This window comes from Perognathus longimembris, chromosome 4, assembly GCF_023159225.1.
Source record: "Perognathus longimembris pacificus isolate PPM17 chromosome 4, ASM2315922v1, whole genome shotgun sequence".
NCBI classification, from domain to species: domain Eukaryota; kingdom Metazoa; phylum Chordata; class Mammalia; order Rodentia; family Heteromyidae; genus Perognathus; species Perognathus longimembris.
In genome coordinates, this window is record NC_063164.1 from 60,725,093 (window position 1) to 60,750,154 (window position 25,062).

The following is a 25,062-nucleotide window of genomic DNA, read 5'->3' on the forward strand; positions in this document are numbered from 1 at the left end:
TCATAGACTGCTCCTACCCCAGTGATCTGCTTTTTTAATTGTTCCATGAGAATAGAGAATAAAGAAACAAAAATAGCAGTTGCTGAGGTAAAAGATTTTTTTCTTCCAAATGGAAGTCTTTTATACTTTGACAGATGGCCCAGAACAGCACTTTATTGATAATCTTGGTTCTATGAAATTCCCATAATACATCAAAGTAAAACGTTTTCACTATTAATGGAACTCTCATGGAGAAATCTGAATTTAGCCAGAGCCCTTCCTTAAGTAGTAATGACCCTTTTAACTTGATATTTTCTTTACTCATAATTATGCCAATTCTATTTAAAATTTTCAAACTCCAGAGAATTGAGAGAACACAGGTTTTAATGGCATGCCTTCAAAATCTAAGGAGGCACAAAGCCAAGGACCATAAGTATAATTTAAGCTCTCTGTTCAAGTAGCAAGTACTCCAACAATGAAGGGGTTGTTCTCTATTTCCTCATTGGAAACATTAGAGATAGGGGTAGAAACTGACATATACTTGCCACGTTCTTTACATAAACTAGTTTTTAGTCTCTCTGGGGGATCAAATACTGCCTTCGTTTTACAGATGAGAAAACCAGGCTGATTCAAAAAGGTAAATTAAGTTGCTAGGGTCAAAAAATTAGAAAATGGAATAACCAGAAAAATCCAGGTCTCTCTGACCTAAAAGGATAATCATTAGCTTTTTGTCCCTAATTCAGGTTTTATGTATTTTCTTTGCCAAAGCTATATATACATATACCTTCATGAATCAAATAGTTCCACATGCTTAAGAAAAACAACAGTCCTCTGCTTTCCTCTCTCATTTCCTGCTTCACCTTGGCAACAACTTTTTTGGCTGATTCGTTTTCTGTATTTATCTCTGTATCTCTAAATAAATGTGCGATATTGCCATTATTGATTTTTCAATTTTGTCTTCCCACACATACTATGAACTCAGCTGTCTTTAAACATCCCCTCCTTTCTCTCATTTTTCCAACATAATTTATATGCCATTTTTGTTAAATGATGAGCATTCCATTCAGCTTTTACTGTATTTCCTTATGTAATACCATTCACTGCTAATTCTGTTTTCTTCCTATAGTCACAAATATAACATACACTTCAGGAATGTTTTTTTTAAAATTTTTATTATCAAACTGATGTACAGAGGGGTTACAGTTTCACATGTTAGGCACTGGATACATTTCTTGTACTGTTTGTTACCTCATCCCTCATTCCTCCCTCCCCCATCCCCCTTTCCCTTCCCGCCCCCCATGAATTGTTCAATTCATTTACAACAAACAGTTTTGCAAGTATTGCTTTTGTAGTTGTCTTTTTTTACTCTGTATCTCTTGATTTTGATATTCCCTTTCAATTTCCTAGTTCTAATACCAGTATACACGGTTTCCAATATACTCTGATAAGATACAGAGATAGTGTAGGTACAACCACAGGAAGGGGATACAAGAAGATCATCAATAATAGAAGCTACAGTTACACATAGCACGTTGAAAGTGGTTACAACAGTGATATAACAATCGTTTCCATAACATGGAGTTCATTTCACTTAGCATCATCTTACGTGTTCATAAGGGTATAGCTATTGGGCTCTTGTGATCCTCTGCTGTGACTTGCCTAAACCTGTCCTAATTATTCCTTATAAGGGAGACCATAGAGTCCATGTTTCTTTGGGTCTGGCTCACTTCACTTAGGATAATGTTTCCAAGTCCTTCCATTTCCTTACAAATGAGGCAATGTCATTCTTTTTGATAGAGGCATAAAATTCCATTGTGTGTATGTACCACATTTTCCTGATCCATTCTTCTACTGAAGGGCTTCTGGATTGGTTCCAGATTCTAACTATGACAAATTGTACTACGGTGAACATTGTTGTGCTGGTGGCATTACTGTGATTATGTTTGTGATCTTTTGGAGAGATACCCAAAAGTGGGGCTTCTGGGTCATAGGGGAGCTCTATGTTTAGCCTTCTGAGGAATCTCCATACTGCTTGCCAGAGTGGCTGAGCCAGTTTACATTCCCACCAACAATGAAGTAGGGTTGCCTTTTGGCCACATTCCCTCCAACAGTTGTAATTGTTAGTTTTTTTGATATAGGACATTCTTACTGGGGTGAGATGGAATCTCAATGTTGTTTTGATTTGCATTTCTTTTATGGCCAGTGATGTAGAGCACTTTTTCATGTCTCTTGGCCATTCTCATTTCCTCATCAGAGAAGTCTCTTTTTACGTCTTTAGCCCACTTGTTGAGGGGCCTATTGGTTCTTTGTGGTTTTGTTTTGGAGGAAGGTAATTTTTTTAGTTCTGCATATATTTTAGATATGAGGCCTTTGTCCATTGTATGGCCGGTAAAGATCTTCTCCCAATCTGTGGGCTTTCTGTTTATCTTGCGAGCTATGTCCTTTGCCCTGCAGAAGCTCTGCAGTTTGATGCAGTCCAATTTGTCCATCCTTTCTTTGATTTGTAGCATTTCTGGGTCTTTCTTAAGGAAGTTCCGTCCTGTGCCAAGGGGCCCAAGTGTTTCTCCTACTCCTTCCTTTAGTGTTTTCAGGGTGTCTATTTTGATTTCGAGGTCTTTGATTCATTTGGAATGGATTTTGGTGCAGGGTGATATATAAGGATCTAGTTTTAGTTTGTTGCATGTGTTGAACCAGTTTTGCCAGCACCATTTGTTAAAGAGGCTATCTTTCTTCCAGACTATTGTTTTAGCTCCTTTATCAAAGATTAAGTAGGCGTAGTTCTGTGGGTTCATTTCTGGGTCTTCAATTCTGTTCCATTGGTCTTCAGGCCTGTTCTGGTGCCAATACCAAGCTGTTTTTATTAGTATAGCTTTATAATACTGCTTGAAGTGGGTATTGTAATTCCTCCAGCACTGTTCTTTCTGCTTAGGATTGTTTTTGCTATTCTAGGTCTTTTATTGTTCCATATGAATTTCTGGATTGTTTCCTCTATTTCATTAAAAAATGGTGTTGGGATATTAATGGGTATTGCATTGAATTTGTAGATAGCCTTTGGCAATATTGTCATTTTGATTATATTAATTCTCCCAATCCGGGAGCATGGGAGGTTTTTCCATTTCCTTAGTTCTGCCTTAATTTCATTTTTCATGTTTTTAAAGTTCTCATCATAGAGGTCTTTCACTTCTTTGGTTAAGGTTATTCCTAGGTATTTTATGTTTTTTAAGGCTATTGCAAAAGGAGTTGTTTGCCTGATTTCAGCCTCGGTCTTCGGGTTGTTAGCATAGAGAAAGTCCGTTGATTTTTGAGGGTTTATTTTATATCCTGCAACTTTGCCAAAGTTTTGGATCAGCTCTAGTAGCTTGGGGGTAGAGTCTATGGGGTTCTTTAGGTATAGGATCATGTCATCTGTGAAGAGAGAAAGTTTAACTTCATCTTTTCCTATTTGGATTCCCTTTATATTTTCTTCTTGCCTAATTGCTCTGGCTAGAAATTCTAGTACTATGTTGAAGAGCAGGGGCGAGAGTGGGCATCCCTGCCTTGTTCCTGATTTTAAAGGAATGGCTTTAGTTTTTCACCATTTAGAGTTATGCTTGCTGTTGGTTTGTCATAAACTGCCTTGATTACATTCAAGAATGTTCCCTGGAATCTCAGTTTTTCCAGGGCTTTTAGCATAAATGGGTGCTGGATTTTATCAAACGCTTTTTCCGCATCCAGTGATATAACCATGTGGTTCTTTACCTCGCTCTGGTTGATGTGGTGGATTACATTAATTGACTTGCGTATACTGAACCAACTTTGCATCAGGTATGTTTTTGTTTTAACTCAATTTTATTTTTTCAGACAAAACTTTTCAGAGCTTTCTGATTCTACATTAGTTGTTCTCTGTCTAACAGAAAGTCTTCATCTTAGGAGTTTCTTTCACCTTGAATTTCTCAGTTCCCTTTGCCTATCTTTCTCTCTAACTGAATACCTTACTGACAGTATTCCACTTTTTTCTTTTCTTGTTTTACGTCTCCATTTGATGGTCCAGATATTAATCTAGCCTCCCTCTAGAGCAAGGGTATATGAGAAGCATGACTGAAAATACCTTCTTCCCTTGGATCTGACAGTTTGGCCAGATTAAGAGTTGGTAGTCACTTTTCCTCAGAATTTAAAAATCTTTGCTATTGAGCTTCTGTTTGTTTTGGTGAAGTGCTAACCCATTTTGATACATCATGTTCTACTTAACCTATTTCCTTCCCCTCTGAAGATTAATAGAATGTTCTCCCTTTATCTCCAGTATTCTAAAACTCCTACTAATTGCAACAGGTGCTTGGTAGGCCCTTCAACCTAGAAATTTATCCTTTAGTTCTTATTCTCTCAAAAAAATTTTTTTCTTAACAATTTCTACCTTTTCTCTTTCCTCCTTCTTCTCTTCCACCCCCTCCCTTGAATTCCTACTACCTAAATTTGGAAAAAATCATACTAAGTGAAGTGAGCCAGACTCAAAGAAACACAGACTCTATGGTTTCCCTCATTGGTAATAATTAGTATATGTCTAGGATAGTCCTAGCAGAAGATCACAATAGCTCAATAGCTACGTATATATGAACACATATGATGATGGTAAGTGAAATGAACTCCAAGTTATGGAAATAAGTAGTTTATCATTGTTGCTGTTATTTTAATGCATGATGTGAGATTATGTCCTTTTCTTTTGTTTTTCTTCCATATGGTTTTACCCTTGATGTCACTGTAACTGATTTTGGTACCCTGGATATTATATATACATTTATCAGAACTAGGGAAGGGAATGGGAACATCAAAATGGAGAAATAAAGAGTAAAAGGTGAACCAATGCAACAGCAATACTTACAAGACAATATGCTATAAACCAACGGTACAACTCGAGAGGGGGGATTGGAGAGGAGGGAAGGTGGGAAAAAAATGAGGTAGGAGGTAAGAAGTTTGATAAGAAATGTACTAACTTCCTTACATATGAAACTGTACCCCTCTGTATACTACTTTGACAATAAATAAAAATAAAATTATCAAAAACAAAATTGCTTACTAAACGTGGAATCTTCTGAAGTGGTACTCTAATTCTCCTTCCACCTTCTTTTGTTGTTTTCGTTTTTTTGTTTTTGAGACAGAGTCATATGCTATATAGTTCAGGCTGGCCTTGAACTAACAATCCTTTTGTCTCAGTATCTGATTTTCTTACCCTTTATAATGAACTTCTCTTATTTCATAGACACAATATCTTTTTTTTTTCAAATTTTTATTATCAAACTGATGTACAGAGAGGTTACAGTTTCATACGTTAGGCATTGGATACATTTCTTGTACTGTTTGTTACCTTGTCCCTCAAACCCCTTCCTTCCTCCCCCTTTCCCTCTCCCCCTCCGGAGGTGTTCAATTCACTTACACCAAACAGTTTTGCAAGTATTGCTTTTGTAGTTGTTTCTCTTTTTTTACCCTGTGTCTCTCAAACTTGGTATTCCCTTTCAATTTCCTACTTCCAATATCAGTATACATGGTTTCCAATATACTCAGATAAGATTACAGAGATAGTGTAGGTACAACCACAGGGAGGTGATACAAGAACATCATCAATAATAGAAGCTACAGATATACATGGGACGTTGAAAGTAGTTACAACTGTGATATAACAATTGTTTCCATAACATGGAGTTCATTTCACTTAGCATCATCTTATGTGTTCATAAGGGTATAGCTATTGGGCCTTGTGATGCTCTCCTATGACTTGCCTAAACCTGTACTAATTATTCCCAGTGAGGGAGACCATAGAGTCCATGTTTCTTTGGGTCTGGCTCACTTCACTTAGTATAATTTTTTCCAAGTCCTTCCATTTCCTTACAAATGGGACAATGTCATTCTTTCTGATAGAGGCATAAAATTCCATTGTGTATATGTACCACATTTTCCTGATCCATTTGTCATAGACACAATATCTTAAGACCGTTGACTTTGGAGTTAGTAACATGCTGCCAGATGACAGTCAACCAACCAACTTCTTGGATAAACAAAGTAAAAGTCAAAGGTAACAGTGCTTTAGGTTGTGGGCGTGCTTTAAGTTGTGCACTCATAATCTCAGTTACTTGGACAATAGAGGCATTTTGAGGCCATCCCAGAAAATTTAGTGAGACTGTCAAAGATAAAATACAGGGACTGGCAGAGTGGCTTACATGCATGAGCACCTACCTACTAGTAAGTATGAGGTCCTGAGTTCAAACCATAGTATTGCCCAAACCAAAAGCATTTACAAAGAAAAGAGTTTGGGGGATATGTAGCTCCAGTGGAACTATTTGCCTAGCTTAAATATGGTCCTGGGTTCAATCTCAAGAAAACAAAAAGAGCTTCAGGAGCTCCAGTGATAAAACTATCCTTTCATCTCCAAGAGAGATAAGACCAGAAGAAAAAGAAGAGCTCAACTTTGACCAGTTATACATATTAGGATTCACAAACGTAAAGGACATTATTTCTACCATTTCCACTCCATTGGGGTGATGAGCAATTCTTTAAGGTTTACTATTTTGTGTGTTCTGGTTCTGCATATTGACAGGGCCTGAGTGCTGTCTTTGAGCTTTTTTGCTCAAGGCTAGCACTCTACCACTTGAGCCACAGCTCTACTTTCAGCTTTTTGGTGCTTTACTGGAGATCAGAAGTCTTAAGGACTTCTGAGCATGGGCTGGCTTCAAACTGTGATTCCCAGATCTGTCTCCTATATAACTAGAGTTACAGGCATGAGTCACCAGTGCCCATTAAGGCTTAATTTCTTGAGGGGTGAGAGACAGTGTGGATGATTTAGGAGATGAAGGATTCTACAGGGCTTCCCTCACTGTTGAGTCTATTCTACTTTGGGGTAAATGTTCTGCTATGGTACATACCTGTGATGAAAAACCAATTTAAATCTACAGCAGTTTCAGGATGGAAAAAATTATTGTCCTAGGAAAGAAAGCCATTACCCTTTTTCAAAACCTTGTGGTATAGATAATAAGAGTCCATGTGCTAATTCAGAGAAGTTGCCCGTGTGTGTGTGTGTGTGTGTGTGTGTGTGTGTGTGCCAGTCCAGGGGCTTGAACTCTGAGCACTATTCCTGAGCTTTTTTGCTCAAGGATAGCACTCTACCACTTGTGCTACAGCTCCATTTCCAGCTTTTTTGATAGTTAATTAGAGATAAGAGTTTCACGGCAGACTTTCCTGCCTGGGCTGGCTTTGAGCCACAATCCTTAGATCTCAGCCTCCTGAATAGCTAGTATTGAAGGCATGAGCCATGAGCACCTAGCCAAAAAAGTTGCCACCTTAACAGAGAAATTAGTGAATAAATGAGAGAAATATCTTTTCTATGTCTCAACTGTATGTTTGTCTTCCCACAAGAAGTATCAGAAAAAGTAGGAAATAAGTCAGTAGCAAAGTACACACATGAATAAGAAAGACATACTCTATTTTGGATATAGTTAATGCAGACCTTTAAAGAGTGAAAAAATGTGTTTTAATTACTTGAAGAAAGGAAATAGAAGAGAATATTCACTGCTATTAGGGTTTGAATTTAAGACCTGTGCAAACTGCTTGCTTGGTTGGTGCTTTGCCACTTAAGCCATCTTTCCAGCCCTGCATTTTGGTGGTTATTTTGGAGATGAAGATGCATAGACTTTTCTGCCTGGACTAGAAGATCTCTTCAATAGCTAGGATTACAGGCGCAAGCAACTGACACCTGGCAAGAACCATCACTCTTCACACTTATGAACATTTTTCACTTTCAGTAATTATATACTATAGCATAAGCAGCCAATTGCTGAAATGACAGTTTACATTTCCAGTCTTTCTTTATAGGTTATAAACTTTGCTTATGGATATATCCACAGTACATTGTGATAAACTATTTCTAGGTTACAATTTGGCAGTTGATATGAGAAAGTTTAATATCATAGACTCAGCATTGTAAGAAGTTGAGTTTTGCATTTTTTCTACAAGGTGGCTGGCTGAATTTATCACTATAAAGCAAGATAATTCCACTGATCAAATCTAAAGCTCCAGAAAATTCTCCATTTTCCTGTACATTTAGAACTTAGTGAAATTCTTATCTCTTAAGACACATTTCACAAAGACCACACCTATGAATGTCAGCTCTGCCCTACTTCCTGGTTTTCTCTATAGTACAGGCATTTGTTTCTGAACCTGAGGCATTCTGATAAATGTGTCATTAGCTGTTTTTGGCACTGTGCAAACATTACACAGAGTGCTTACACAAACCTAGATGGAATAGACTACTATGCATCTAGGTTGTATTGTACAGCATTGGCCATGAGGCAATTAAGTGTACTTTTTCTCAGACTGTTTATCTAATTCTGTGGGTTCAGCAGTGTAACAGAATAACTAGACATGTGCGTTCTTTTCATTATTGTTGTTTCTTTAGGCCTAGCTATATAGCCCAAGATGGTCACAAGCTTTCAATCACCTTGCCCCTGCCTCTAGAGTGCTAGGATGACAAACATGTGCCATCATTTGCAACTCCACATGACCTTTAAGGCATATCCTCTCCCTGTATAGGGGCCATATGAGAATCCAGAGATGAAAGAGGGAAGACAATTTACAACTCCTAACTCATATAATAGGGACATATTGTAGAGGTATCGAGAATAAATAGAAGAGAACTGTGTGGGAAGGAACAGCAAGTATTACTGTGTTCTATGACCTGTGAGATTTTGTTTTGTTTTGTTTTTTTTTTTGGCCAGTCCTGGGCCTTGGACTCAGGGCCTGAGCACTGTCCCTGGCTTCTTTTTTGCTCAAGGCTAGCACTCTGCCACTTGAGCCACAGCGCCGCTTCTGGCCGTTTTCTGTATATGTGGTGCTGGGGAATCGAACCTAGGGCCTCGTGTATCCGAGGCAGGCACTCTTGCCACTAGGCTATATCCCCAGCCCGACCTGTGAGATTTTATGAGAAAGGATTATTTGAAAAAGTTGAAAACATCAGTAAATATCAGTAAATATCATATGATAAATTGTAAAGCCAGTTAAATGCCCTACAGTAATAGTTTATTTGCTGATTGATTATGATTAATTTTTTCAAGCAATTTAATATACTATATCCTTTATATTGTGAAGTCCTCAATTTCTGTCCTTATAGCAAGTGAGTCTTCACAGGAAAGTTACATAATTGTATTTTATTCTGGTACTAAACAGAAAACCTTCATACTTGAATCTAGTGCAAATATTTCAAGGACTCACAAATTCACACAGTCACCAATGGCTCATGCCTATAATTCTAGCAACTCAGGAAACTGAGACCTGAAGATCACAGTTGAAAGCCAAACCAAGCAGGAAAGTTCATAAGACTTCTATTAACTCTAATTAACCACCAGCTGTGGCTCAAGTGACAGAGCACTTAGTTCACTGAATTTGCAGTAGTAATTCCTTACTGCAAAGAACTAAATGTTAAGACTTTTTTTTGGTAAAGGAAAAGTACTGATGGTAAATAAATGCTATTGTAAATTATAGCTACTCAAGCTATTTACTTCCATTATTTATTATTCATAATATTAATTAGAGTTTATCTCTACATCTCTACAGGAAAAGATGAAAAATCAGGTTACTGTCTAGGATATCTCCCCAAGAGACAATTACTATCACCTTCTCAAACTCTTTTCCTTACAAACCAAAGACTGCCTAAGGTCATCTTCAAAAGTGACCAAAAAGTGTTTAAAATAACTGCTTTCAAGAGTTAATAATTCTACCAAAGATCACTTAATAATATTACCTGTGTATTAACCATTAGTTGAATAAAAGCGTGGACTTTTGTCCACAATATAGCTGGCCTGCATTCCTTCAAAATCAGCCCTGCTCTACATATTCCTATACACAAAACATAACCTGAACTATTCTAAGTATATATTCAATAAGTATACAGATGTGGAGCATGTGTATTTTCTCACTTACTCATTTTGATACCCCTTGCGGGTTATGACTACAGTTGAATGTCAGCTTGGTTACTAACTTTAAAGTAAGTAATTTCCCAGCAGTACTAGGAAACTGGTAACAAAGTGAAACTGATGGCTTCTTCTAGGTCCATGTCCATGTAAAAGAAACATAATTGAAACAGAGAGAAAGAAATACCACTAAGACAAACAAAAAAAATTATTTTTAAAAAATTGTGTGGGCACAAGGTAACAAACAGTACAAGAAATGTATCCAATGCCTAACGTATGAAACTGTAACCTCTCTGTACATCAGTTTGATAATAAAAATTTGAAAAAAAAATTGTGTGGGCATGGAGGTTATGGGGAGTGAGTGACTGAATAGAATCAGTAAAGAAGTTCTTTGCTCTTGATAGTATTGGTGCCCCAACTTTTCAGTTACTTGGATTTATTCTAAGGAGATTTTGTTTAGTTCTGAACCATTCTGATGAATATTACTGCTGTTTTAAGAACAATGTACTCTCAGACTCATGTACTTCGACAAGTAAGTTATTTCAACTTTTGAAGAATGGAGTTCTCATGTTATTTAAACCATGTTAGGCCAGAAACAAAGGGAATGCTTCCCTGACCTTTTTAGTAAATCAGTACACCCTTGATACTAATAAAAAGACACTGTCTTAATACAATATGAAATATACTTATACATAATATATATTATATATAACAAATATGCCAACTTTATATGTATGTACATATATGTATGTATCTACACACATATACATGCATACCAAATGAACACTCACCATCTATTATTTAAAATAATTCTCAAAGTGGTAACCAATGCAGATAGACTGTCATTCCTGCCAAAAAATAACTTTGGCCATAACCCAAACATCCATTCTCTGTAAAAATTCCCTTGTAAGCTAGAAATACTAAAGAAAAGTTCCTTAATAAATTAAAAAAAATTAAAAATAGTGAGCCTCATATTTAGTGATGACAAAACAAAACCATCTGTAAACTAAGAAACAAGATAATTTTATCTTTACTATTTATCACTTTTCGTGTGAAGCTGGTATTTCGTTAAAGAAATAAGTATGAGAGATTGTATTTAAATGATTGTTTTCCAACGAAGTCCAAGAGAATTCAGTGAAACTAAATAATTTAGAAAGTTACCCATATATAAACACATACCAGTAATAAGATATTAGAAAATATAATGTTTAAACTTCCAAGAGGGTCATATGACTAGAACATAAATAGTTGATTTAAACTTCATCTCAAAGATAATGCAATGAAGTCTTAAAAAATACTGGAAACTGAAGAGGAACTTGCCCTATGAATGACTAAAAAATATCTTAAGTCAGATTGGTATGTGTACAGGAAGTAACAAATAGATCAAAGCAACAGATCAGACTAAAAATGGCACACGTACACACTGGAATTTATTATATTAGAGAAGTATTTCCAGTCAGTTCAGAAGCCATGATTTTAACAAGTCATTTCTGGAACAAAGGTTATCCATTTGCGAAGAAAATTAAATATCTTACACAATGTACAAAAATAATTTTTAGATGATTACAGGAATAACATTAAAATATTAAGAGGCAGTATGGGGAAGACTTTAGTAATTTCTGAGTGGGGACTGCCATCTTAGATGCCTGGGCATTTTAAACCAAAAGACTTTAAAATTCTTTAAAGTACCTGTCAAATATTTCACAAAGAATTAATGTACAATAAAAATAATTATGAAAACTCGGCAAAATATGTAGATAGGGCATCTTAAGTGATGTTAACTGCCTTATGGTACAACTTGACAAAGGAATACCACGGTGGCATTACAACAAATAGACTTAAATATCTTCCGGTATATTTTAAAATCTCAAACTGAGGATCATTTTCCTAAGAAACTGGAATAAAATGATTGTGCACATGTAAAAACGACGTGGAAGGTTTTGGATGGCATATGGCATGGTTCACTTTTTGCTCTCTGTATTTGAAGGTTTGCCGCCTCTGTCCAATAAGGGGATAAAATAATTTTCCAACAGGATACAGCACATTTGTATTTCAGATTTTGTAAAAAGACAGAGCATTTTTTTTCCTCTTCCTCTCTCCCCTTTACTATCATTTCTTGTCAAAAGCATCACTTGTAAGAGACCTGACACTTGGCAAGGCTACATTATTTTTGGATATACAGCATAAAAAATAATAGCACACATTCTCCTCCTTTCTTTTTGACAAATAGGGCTTTGCTCGCTTTTACCTCCGCTTCGTCGGTTTACCTCGACTAGACAGAACCCGAACTACACACAGGAGGCAGGGTGGGGACTCTACCTAACTCCTGGGGTTCCCTTGCGGGCGGGACTTGCATCTGCTCGGCCCACCCCTTCTCTCCGTGACCCTCGGGGAAGTTACCCAACTTCTCACGGCCAAGGTATGATGACACCCCGCGGGAAAGCAGAGCGCGGAATTGTGCAACGGCCTTGGGAAAAGCAACAGAAAGAACGTATCCGAAAGTTTCCCAAAAAGCAACCGCGAGAGTTCTCGCTTCGAGGAGGCGGCCCCAGGTCCGCAGGGAAGTCGGGGACACCCGTGACGCGGTCCGCCGGTCATTTCAACGCGGCGGGCGCCGCCGCCCACACTGGCAGCCGCGGCCGGGGAGCCAAGCCCGAGGCGGCGCTCGTGGAGCCGGGCCGCGCCCCAGGGACGGCTGAGTCTCCGTCGCCGGCCAGGGTCACAGCCCCCCTGGGCCCACAGGGTCCGCTCGCCGCCAGGACGGGCGAGGTTTCCCCGCACGCAACCGCTCTGCGCCCCGCCTCACAGCCCAGCCACTCCTCCCCCCACTCCCCCTGGCCTCTCGCACGTCCAGCCCGTCCGTCTCGCTCGCACACCGAGCCCCGGGTCCCAATGGTCCACTGACTCTGGCGCCTCAGGCCGCTCACCAACTCTGACTCACAGTTCGGGGATCCCGCCACGCTCTCACGCCACAGGTCGTCGGCGCCCGGCCCACGGAATGTCACCGGAAGTGGCTTTCCGTTCCAGTTCAGAGGGCAGCGCCTGCGCGCCGAGCCACGAACGCTTCACCTTCAGGGTCAGGCGAGACCTCTCCAGTGCCGCCCCGCCCCGGCAGGCCACGCCCAGACACGTGCAAGCCCCGCCCCGCCAAGCCCCGCCCCATCCTCCTCCTGTCCATACAAAGCCACGCCTCGCCGGGCTTTGAGGGACACATCACCGCAGAAAGGAACTCAATAGCAAGTGTAAAGGTCATTTGAAGACCTTGCTTTGAATTTTGGCCAAACAGTAGATAACTATTACCTTGAATGTTTGTGACAGTACAAAGAATCACTCAACAAGCTTAAAATTCAGCTCCCAACCAATTCCCTAGAGATTATAGTTCAGAGGCTAGGAGAATCTGCATTTTCAGATCCTCACTCATGTCAGTGTGATTAGGAAGTTAGTCTACACACACACACACACACACACACACACACACACCAACTAATTATACTTTTCAATAAATATTCTGGCCGTTTAGGAAAAAAATAATAAATGTGCTGGCTAGTTCAATTGTTGGTTAACAGAAGTTTATTAGAAGATTCTTCATGCATTAAAATGTCCTCATTCCCTTTCCTAGACATGCTTAAATTTTTCCAAGATAGAAATGTTAGACATTTTAGTATTTTCATCCAATTAGAGTAAAAGAATCAAGTTCCAATTGTCCCAGTTTATCTCTGCACTTCTAAACTATGGACATTTACACTTGTTTCCTTAGATCAGTGAGTCCAAGGATTTCAGAACATCTCAGAAATAATCCTTTAAAGAATAACACAGGGGCTGGGGATATAGCCTAGTGGCAAGAGTGCCTGCCTCGGATACACGAGGCCCTAGGTTCGATTCCCCAGCACCACATATACAGAAAACGGCCAGAAGCGGCGCTGTGGCTCAAGTGGCGGAGTGCTAGCCTTGAGCGGGAAGAAGCCAGGGACAGTGCTCAGGCCCTGAGTCCAAGGCCCAGGACTGGCCAAAAAAAAAAAAAAAAAAAAAAAAAAAAAAAAAAAAAAGAATAACACAATCTTACTTAAATTTCCTTAACCTGTGTCAGTATATAACTCTACTTAGTAAGCAATAATTTACAATACTGGTGTTAGAACAGGATGAAAATGAGGAACAGCTGACTTCTAAAACTATTTTGGAGACCTTTTTGAAACTCCAAAATATAAATTTGAGGAGTTCTGAATACAAACAAGGAAGCCTGTATATATAAATAGCTAACTGTAACTTCAAATATCAGGTATGATTTCAGTCAAATCTTTGTGTGAAATATCCCTATTAATAGAACATGGTCGACTTTTGATTTAAGATGACATCTGGACTAGCTGTCTGTGTCTCAGACTCTCTAACTAAAATAACTATGGAAAAATTAGAAAAGTATGAACACTTAATGTATCATGTGAAGCAGAAGGCAAGAAAATGACCAGCATTACTACATATAGTTCATTAAGCTATGTTGACTTGTCCAAAGTTTACTTCCTTCAGCCTGAGTCTCCTTGAAAGAATGGCCTTTCTACTGCATACAAAGGAACCATGAAATTGTGCCAACATACAACAGGATTGTGTGCCAATTGTAAGAATTGTAGAGATGAACTGGATACATACTTCTTTGCTTGAAAATAATCAAATCTAGCAGAGTGCTGGTGGCTCACATCTGTATTCCTAGCTACCAGGAGGCTGAGATCTGAGAATCACTGTTCAAAATCAGCCTATGCAGGAACGTCTGTGAGACTCCAATTAAGCACTGGGAAACTGGAAGTGAAACTGTGGCTCAAGGTGGTAGAATGCTGGCCTTAAGCAAAAGAAGTTCATGGGTAGTGATCAGACCCCAAGTTCAAACCTCAGGACCAAAAACCCACCCAAGCAAACAGATAGAAATCTAGTGGTCTGAAGAATAATAGGGCACTTACTAATAAGTTGGACAATAAATCTATTGCTATATATGACCTGTAAGTGATATTTTGTATCTCTTTGTCACAATATATCCCATCAGTACCTCTATTATTCATTTTAAAACTATGATTCAGGAAATAACAATATCATCCTATAGAGGTAGATAGATGGATACTTCATATCTAGGCATGTGAAAACAGTAAAGAAAGAGATTGGGCAGACAGAGATGTATGTTTCAGGATTATCACTCAAAATCTTTTAAAGGGGATACTGAAAAGGGACATGAGATAGCACAGATAAGTGGACTTTCTAGAAAATACTTAAAATCAACTGTCTTTAATTTATCCAAAGAGCTAAAGAAAACACATGGACAAAGAACTAAAGAAAATCAGGAAATGATATATGAGTAAATGAGAATAGCCTAGTAGTACATGCCTGCAATTTTAGCACTCAAGATACAGAGACAAGAGCACTGAAAGTTTGAGGTCAGTCTGAGCCATGTAAGTTCAAGGCCAGCCTGAGTTACACAGCAAAACCTGTCTTAAAAAAACAACAACAAAAAACCCCAAAACAAAAAAACAGACACCCTGAAAACACTAAAGGAAGGAGTAGGAGAAACACTTGGGCCTCTTGGCACAGGACGGAACTTCCTTAAGAAAGACCTAGAAATGCTAGAAATCAAAGAAAGGATGGACAAATGGGACTGCATCAAACTGCAGAGCTTCTGCAGGGCAAAGGACATAGCTCGCAAGATAAACAGAAAGCCCACAGATTGGGAGAAGATCTTTACCGGCCATACAATGGACAAAGGCCTCATATCTAAAATATATGCAGAACTAAAAAAATTACCTTCCTCCAAAACAAAACATGTGCAAGGCAAATATGAAAAACATATTTAAAAAACATGAAAGCAAAACAAAAGAGAGCAAAATGAATATAAAGTGACAGAAATTATAAGAAATTTGGAGTAGAGTGTATTAATAAAGACAAAATTCATTAGAGTGGTCCAATAAGAGATTTGAGTAGGTAGAAGAAGAAGGCAGAGAATGTGGTGACGAAACAATTGGAATTATCTAGCTAAAGGACTAGAAAGAAAGAAAAAAATGAAGAAAAGTGACTAGTACTCAAGGTACTTGTGGGAGTATCAAACTTACTAACACAGATATGATGGAAGTCTTTCTTGAAGGAGAGAGGGAAAAAAGAATAGAAAACCTATTGCCAGAAACAACGACTTTGTGATTTCATGGAAGATTGAATCTGCTTATTGGAGGAGCTCAACAAACTCCAAATGGGATAAAGCCACTGAAATCCAGACTAAATAATATTATAACCTATCAAGAGCCAAAGACAAAGAGAGAATCTTGAAAGTATCAGGGGAGAAGTAACACATTATATAAAAATGATCTTCAACAAAATTAACTGACAATTTTTCTTTGAAATAGAGGCTGAATATAGTAAGACAACATTTTAAATGATAGAGAAAAATTGTCAGTAAACAATTCTATAGCTAACAATACTATCAATCAAAAATTAAGGTATTCTGACATTAACAAAGGTTGAAGGGGTTTATTATTAGATTTACCCAAAAGAACCATAAGGAATTCTTTCAAGCTGTAGAAAAGCTCAGTAGAGAATTATTTGAAGCCATAAGAAATTTTTTAAAAACTTTAATAAACACTACATAACAAAGTAGGTAATATAAATTTCCAATTCAATTTTAACTCCTCTTTTATTTTGTATATGATTAAAAACAAGGGCTTAATTAAGAATTATAAATCATTTTAATGGGAAAAGGAGATATAATTTGTAATAGCACATAAGGAAGGATTAAGTTGTACAGGAATAAAAGTTTTAATGTTACCCAAACTAAGTTTATATCTGTTTAAACTAGGTTGTTATAAATTTAGTTTGTTAATTTTAATCCTCATGTAACCACTAAGAAAAATTTAAAAATATCTTTATATATGTGCAAAAGAGCTAGGTGTTGATGGGTCACCCCTGTAATCTTAACTATTTAGGAGACTACGATCTGAGGGGCACAGTTCAAAGCCAGCCCAGGCAGGAAAGTCCTGAGATTCTTATGTCCAATTAACAAGCAAAAAGCCAGAGGTAGAGATGTGGCTCAAGTGGTGGAATGCCAGTCTTGAGGGAAAAAGCTATGGAACAGTGCCCAGGTCCTGAGTTCAAGCCACAGTACCAGAATAAGAGTGGACACACACACACACTCACAAAAGAAAATAAGAAGGGAATAACCTGTAAGGAGTCAATTACATTCAAAAGAAGGTGGTAACAGAGGAAGTAAGGAATAGAAAAATGGTTTATAATAACCAAATATATTTAAGGTATTTGCTTGGTGGTAGGGACACTGTATTTGCAAGCATGATCTATCAGTCCATACAGGAGCTTCTCCTGGACAAGGTGAGCCCTGAAGGTACTGACATGATCATTCTCACTAAGAAGTTGAGAGGTCAGGCAGCACAACATGGGATAGAAGGTAGCTAAGGAATGTGTAATGATAACACATTAATGGTCAATACAAGCAAGAAGTTATTGAGAAAGGTAATGAATGGCCTCTAACTTAAAACTAAATTAAAAACTAAAATAAAAATGAAATAAAAGCTGGCTTAGTTTTTTACCCATGAAAATTTTACTGTCAAAAGCTACATTGTCTAAATGGATCCTTAAGAAAATACTGGGTAAGAGTTAAAATTCAGAAAAGATTTCCTATCATGAGGACATGATAATGAGTAATCTTTTAAAACTGAAAAAAAATCAGTCTTATTCAGGAAATACTTAGTCACAGAATGGTGAAAAGCAATTTCTATGCAAATGATCAAAATAGAGATACAGAGCTATGTTATTAGATAAAATAGACTTCAAGTGAAAAACTGTTAGAGGAGACAAAGCAGAATATTATGTATTCACAAAAGATAATTTACCAAGAAGGTAAAGCAATTATACATATATGCACACCAAACCACGCCCTAAAATACATGAAACAAACTTCGACAAAATAGAAGATAGAAATAGGTCTATGATAATCATTAGGACTTTGTTATACCATATTTAGGAAACAAATAGAAAAATAGGATACCAGAAATGGAAGATACAATTTAAATAATACTACAAGCTAACCAAGTCTGATAGAAGTAAATATAGCAACTAGGCCATGTGGCTCACATCTGTAATCCTAGCTACTCAGGAGGCTGACATTTGAGGATTTTGGTTCAAAGTCAGCCTAGGTAGGAAAGTCTTTGAGACTCTTCCTTCCAATAGACTACCAGCAAATCAGAAATGACGCTGTGGTTCAAAGGGGAAGAGTGCTAACCTTGAGTGGTAAAGCTCAGGGATGGTGCCCAGGCCCTGCGTTTAAGCCCCATGATTAATAAGAAAAAAAACCGTAACCACAGCACTCTATCAAACAGAACTGGAATATATACTCTTATCAGGACACAAAATCTTCTCCAAGACAGAACAAAAGTTAGACCATAAACACTTCAATATATTTAAAAATATGGAAGTCAATTTAACTATCTTCTACAACCAAAATGGAATGGAGATCAAAGTCAGTGACACAAAGAAAATTGGTAAGTACATTATAGATACAAAAAGAACATGACACATTCTTAACCAATGGGTCAAAAATGAAATCATAAGGACAATTTGATTGTGTTAGAAATAAATGCAAAAAAACCCCTGAAATATGCTGAATTGAATGGTATGTAGTGAATGCAGTGCTCAGTGGGAAATGAACCTCACTAAGCATTCAACTAAATCTAAAGGTAGCTGGGTAAAGAAACTTACACTAATTAGTAAGACATAAAAGAACAAAAAATAAAAGAACCAATAAAATCAGGGTTTGGCTTACTATAAAAAAAATATGATGCTGGTGCTGGTAATATGGCTTAGTGGTAAAGTGCTTGCCTCCCATACATGAAGCCCTGGGTTCAATTCCTCAACACCACATATATAGAAAGAGCCAGAAGTGTCACTGTGGCTCAAGTGGAAGAGTTGTAACCTTGAGCAAAAAAAAAAAAAAAAAAAAGGTAATTAAAAAAATACCATGTTAATGCTGAAATTAATAATAGGAACAAAAAGTTGTGGGAAAATCAGGGTGACAAAAGAGAACCATCTTCAGTGCTTGCTTAATTTTTCTTTACCTGTAAAGCTGTTCTGAAATAGTCTTTACTGTCCTACTTAACTGCTTTTTGTTTTCTGATGGTCCTGGGGTTTGAACTTAGGGCTTTGTGCTTGCTAAAAAAGCACTTTCGTTTGTTTGTTTTGCTTTATTTTTCTGATAGGGTATCATACTTCTCCTCAAGGCTCCTCTCTATGCTTTCCAGGCTGGGACTACAGGTATGTACCATTATGTCCAGGCCTAAATAACTTTTTTTTTTTTTTTGGTCGGTCATGGGGCCTGGACACTGTCCCTGAGCTCTTCAGCTCAAGGCTAGAGCTCTACCAGTTGAGCCACAGCACCACTTCCGGTTTTCTGGTAGATAATTTGAGATAAGAGTCTAACTGACTTTCCTGTCCAAGCGGGCTTTGAACTGCGATTTCAGACCTCGGTCTCCTAAGTAGTTAGGATTGCAGGCATGAGCCACCGGCACCCCGTTCCTAAGTAACTTTTTGGAGAAAGAGAATATAAAATTATGATTAAAAACTGTAAGAAGAGGGGCTGGGATATGGCCTAGTGGCAAGAGTGCTTGCCTCTTACACATGAAGTCCTAGGTTCGATTCCCCAGTACCACATATACAGAAAACTGCCAGAAGTGGCGCTGTGGTTCAAGTGGCAAGAGTGCTAGCCTTGAGCCAAAAGAAGCCAGGGACAGTGCTCATTCCCTGAGTCCAAGGCCCAGTACGGGCAAACAAAACTAAACTGTGAGAAGAGTACATGCTGAGGCCTAGGTTCAATTCTCAGCACCCAAAACAAACAGACAAACACTCATAAAACTTTAAAATAATAATAATTATGTACAAGTGTTATACAAAAGTCATAAGATGAACTTAAAAGGTACGGTAAATTTCCCCTCCTTAAGCAAGAACTAAAATTATGTATGGGAACTTAAGCATTCAACTTACCAACTGAGAGAAGATAGTTGAAAAAAATCTATCAAGGAAACATTAAGATAAAAGCCAAAAGTTTTTTTTAAGCTAACCATAAAAATTTGACTCTAAGAGATTAGCTTTGTGGTCCAACCAGGAGAGAGAGAGAGAAAGAGAGTGACAAAGTGAGAGAGACAGAGAGATAGAGACAGAAACACAGAGACAAAGACACAGAGAAAGAGACAGGCAGAGAGACAGAAATGGAAGAGAGAGAATGAGAAAAAAAGGGTTTCCATATAGTTACAGATGTTTTAAAAAGTATAAGACAATAGTATCTATGCCTATATATTTGAAAAATCTGATAAAAGAATTCTTTTTGAGTAAACAGAATCTAAATTGTATGAAAAATAGCAAAAAAAATAGATCAATAACATATAAGGCACTGGAAAAGCTTTAAAATAATTACTTCCAGGAGGGGCTGACAAGGCCAAATAGCATATGTATTTGTTTGTTATACATTTCAAGGAGCAGATAACCTCCATTAAATTCGTTTAAGAACATGAAATACCTTTGCAGCTTCATAATTTTACTTTCTATAGTTAATTTAACTTTGATATGGGAACCCATGAGTGGTAGGTTCCAGAAAATAAAAATACAGATTAATTTCACTTATAAATATGTCTGGAAAAATTCTCATCAAATTGCAAACCTTTGTGGGTTTGTTTTTTGACATTTTCTTAATATAAATTGCAAGTAAGTAAAATTCATTTGTACACACGTGTTGCATAACACTGTTGGTTTTAACTAAAGAAAACTGTCTCTACAAAACATCTGAACAGCTGCTTTGTTTGTGTATCTGATTTCTCTGCCTGGGTAGAGTTCCTTGGCTTATGCCATATTGTTTTCATTCTTTCCTGTTAGTTTGCGTTGTGAACTGAATTGTGAAGCAAAAATACTGAAAAAGGAGGCATGTAAACATGTGAATTGAAGGGAAAAAAAGAACATGTAGGCTTTGCCTGTTTTGTTTTGATCAACTAATTGCTCATTTTAATCTGAGCAATAACAAAATATAATTTAACTCTGAATCTACTTTATTACATAAGCACTCAGTAGTATCAATTTTATAAGCCAAGTAATTTTTACACCTCACACGTGTTTTACACTGTGCTAAACACTAGGGGGGAAATATCTATGTTGCTATAGCATCATTTTTATGATATATAATTTTCAAAAATGCAATGACTACATGTATCCAAGCAAAGCACAATAGAAAAATCATATTTATTTCTGATGAACCCCCCAAAAAACATTGAATCTAATTTAACATAATGTCTTACATTTTTTCTTGAATACACTTTTAGCAAACTACATTATTTGATTGTTATTTGGTTTTATGCTAAATATATTTATCTCAAACCAGAAGCCAACGTCACTCTTAATGTTAACCACTAGGGGAATTCCCACTGAGATCAGAAATGTGACAAGATTGGCTGCTCTCTCTTCTCTGCCAATAAGTCTTGTTCCAGAAATTCTAGCCAAAGTAGTTAGTAGATAAAAGGGAGAAGACATATTTATACACTTTCAATTTAGACTTTACATGTAAATTACTTACAGTAATATAGAAAAAATATAGGTCAATAAAATGATTAAATAAGGCTAAAATTATGAAATCAGGAAACTAGTAGTGAGTAGGAATATTCTTACTACACACATACACACACACACACACAGAGGCAAAACAAAATATATAGAATACACACAACTAGAAAACTTTAAGATTACTACATGGAAAATAAGAATGTTAACAGACAGGAAGTTTTTTTCACTACGATGATGTTCATATTCCTCAATTTAGAAAATAAGTTTTATGAAATTTTAACCAGAACTTTGTTTTGGGGATTTAACAGATGTAATTAAATTAATTTGATCTGGTTTGTTTGTGTGGGTCTTAGGGCTTGATCTCAGGGTTTGGGCACTGTCCTTGAGCTTCTTCTGCTCAAGGCTAACACTTTGCCACTTGAGCCAACATTACTTCTGGCTGTTATGGTAGTTTAGTGGAGATGAGAGTCTCCTAGACTTTCCTGCTGGGGCTGGCTTTGAGAGTGATCCTCTCACCTAGCCTCCTAATATTAAGGTGTGATCTACCAGCACCAGGCTAACAGGTTTATTTAAACCATCTCGAGCAGCCACAAGTGTTTAAAAGAAATAACCTGTCGTTGTTCTAATTTCCTGGTTGCCTGCTGGACCTGAGTTTCATGGCGGTTGGGCCAGATTGCAGTTTCACATCCTCCCAAAGGTAGACTAGGGTGTCCACCTTGGCACACATGGGCGTGTGCCCTACAGGGAGGGAGGAGGTGAGGTCAGGTGAGTGGAACGCAATTCTGTGACCTTGGTGAGGTCATTTCTCCTTTTCTCCATCATACTGCAGCTTGGATAAAGCACTCAGTAAATAGTTTTGATACTATAAGAAAGCCGGGGATAAAACAGTAACAGAAAGCCATGGACAAAGACGAGGTATGAATTTATATTTAAACATTCCCTGATTCTGCCACTTTAGATCTGACACTGAAGATCTGTGATCATTTTCTTCCATCAGGCAGTCAATAAATGACAGCTATTAGTATATCAATAGTGATAATAGTTGCTGGTGTTTAATCTTTTTGAACTCCCAATGTTCTCAAGGATTATTCTTTTTTTTTTTTTTTTGGCCAGTCCTGGGCCTTGGACTCAGGGCCTGAGCACTGTCCCTGGCTTCTTCCCGCTCAAGGCTAGCACTCTGCCACGTGAGCTACAGCGCCGCTTCTGGCCGTTTTTTCTGTATATGTGGTGCTGGGGAATTGAACCTAGGGCCTCGTGTTTCCAAGGCAGGCACTCTTGCCACTAGGCTATATCCCCAGCCCCTCAAGGATTATTCTTAAGAAAATTCTATGAAGGTTTTAATATTCATTTTTGAGTGTACAAATAAAAGGGTCAGTTGGTAACACAATAAAGGCTTTACTACTGTAATTCTACAAGTTCAGGCATTCTCAATAGAAAATGTAAGGTTGTCTATAAGGGTGATACTTTACTGTCATGAAAAATTCATTATCATATGTTTTATGAAATAGAAATGTTTGAGTGGACATTAAGTCAGGCTGGAATTGATTTTTTGATGCGATTAAAATGTGTGGATATATACACTTTTAATTTTATTTTTCAACCTAGTAAGCTATATACCTCTGAACTTAGACCCAATATCTTTTGGCCTTATATGTTATAAAAACTATTCATTAATGAAGATTTATATTCCAGATATAACATTACAAATTCATCTCCATTAGAAACCGAATGAATTCTACCATAAAAGTTACAAAGAAAAGAAAAAAGACTACAGAGTTCAAAATTCATCTTGGATTTTGGTGTGTTTTTTTTTTTTAAATACCAAACTTCAAACAATTACAAGAACTACAAAACATTATAGAATCATCTCATGAATTGCACCATTAACACAAAAGTGGAATGAATCTGTAATACTTTAGAGACATCCTGGCCACTTTGTTAGGTTGAAAATTGGTATGAACCAATAAAATTTGATTACCTCTTCTCCAGGATACAAGTCTTCCTTCACAGACTATTTCTCTTTAAAGATGAAGACAGTACACATTCTGGTAGCTGTTTGCACAGGTTCTATCACTGCCGCCCAGGCTGTCCTGAGCTCTCCCTTGTGTTAAACTGGGAACTTCCACTGAGAAATCCCCTGACTTGAAGACTTCCTTATTTGTAGCTAACAACAGCCAATCATGTCCAGATATTAAAATGAAGCAAAAACTACCAGAAAATGTTCTGTAAACCACCCGTGACTGTAACTCTGGCTTCCTTTTGAAGCAAAGACTCTACTTGAATACTTCAGGCATTTTAGGAAAAAACTAGAAATTATAAACACAAATTTTCCTGAGATGAAACATAGTTTCATGTATATGTTGAAAGCTCAACTGACAATTGACTTCTTAACTTTTAAGGAGTCATTTTTTTTTTAACCTAAGCAATATATTTATAAACAGCAGAGTCAAATTTAAGTAGAACTGCCCTGTTTCAGGGCCTGCAGAGGTTAATTGGGATAAAAATATGGTTTATATTCAATTCCACGCTATCTGGAGAAGAGTGTCAAGTTTTATATGCAAATGCATGACAACATATATGCTACAAATGTTTTTCTTTGTCATAAAAAATTTTAGACCTGGAAATGTCCTTAGGTCCCATCTGTTGAATTTTCTTTTTACTACAGATGAGGAAAGAGAAGATACATACTCAGTATCATAGACAGTTAAAACATTTCTCAGATTACAATCTAAGTGTTTTGAATCCAAGTGAAATTTCTGACTTATTCAATTAGTCTCACATATCAAGTTACTGAGCTGGAAAATGACAGTGGCAGTTGAGTAGACTTTGTTAAATCCGCATTATAACAGATGAGAAGTCTGAAGAGGCCTCACACAAGGTTCTGGTTAGTAGAAGTGCTAGGACTCACAAATTTTGGTTCATAATCTACTCTCTTTTTGACATATATACATATATATGCGTGTATACACACACTTATTTAGTGCCAATACTGGATCTTCAACTTAGGTATGTTAGCTTTTTCACTTAAGGATGGTGTTCTACCACTTAAGCCACAGCTCCACTTCTGGCTTTTTGGTGATTAGCTAGAAATAAAAGTCTCATGCACTCTCCCACTAGGGAAAGATAACAGGTATGAGCTACCAGTACCTAGCTTCTTTTTATGTTTAATAATTCTGAAAGATTGCTACTTACGATGGAATTATTTTTATAAAAATTAGTCTTCAAATATGTAAAATAATAAGCTGTGATGAAAAGTGCTTCATTTACTCATTGAATATATAATGAAGTAAAAAATTTCCTCTGGCACTATGGACTTTAGAACTCTCTGATGAAATAACAAAACTAAACATTTGTAGATGCAATGGAAAAATAAAACCTATCTAATGCTTGTAAATATGGTAAAAACAAAACAATGAAGACTGGAGATAGCCCCAGAGAAGTCTACTACTTTTTTAATAGTTTTCATTTTTTTGATTGATCAAGGTTCTAAAAGTAAAGTTTTTTTTAAAATTGTTATGCTCCTATCTAAGCTGGGAAATGCCCACTTCTTTGGTCTCTCCATCCTGTTCCCCCTCCTTTT

The 25,062-nt window shown here is 37.2% G+C and overlaps 1 protein-coding gene across 6 annotated transcripts in view; it reads right to left on the reverse strand.

Moving 5' to 3' along the window:
* Window positions 1–23,571, reverse strand: part of Tank (TRAF family member associated NFKB activator) — an 85,898-nt gene extending 62,327 nt beyond the window's left edge. For 2 of the 6 annotated variants that reach the window (XM_048345345.1, XM_048345344.1), the window contains exon 1: window positions 12,783–12,968. The gene's annotated coding sequence lies outside the window, so the exon portion shown is untranslated. Of the gene's footprint in view, window positions 1–12,227; window positions 12,250–12,782; window positions 12,997–23,460 lie in introns of those variants that run through there. The other 4 variants (XM_048345340.1, XM_048345337.1, XM_048345339.1 and 1 more) reach the window with 4 other exon arrangements.
* Between the last annotated feature and the right edge of the window lie 1,491 nt (window positions 23,572–25,062).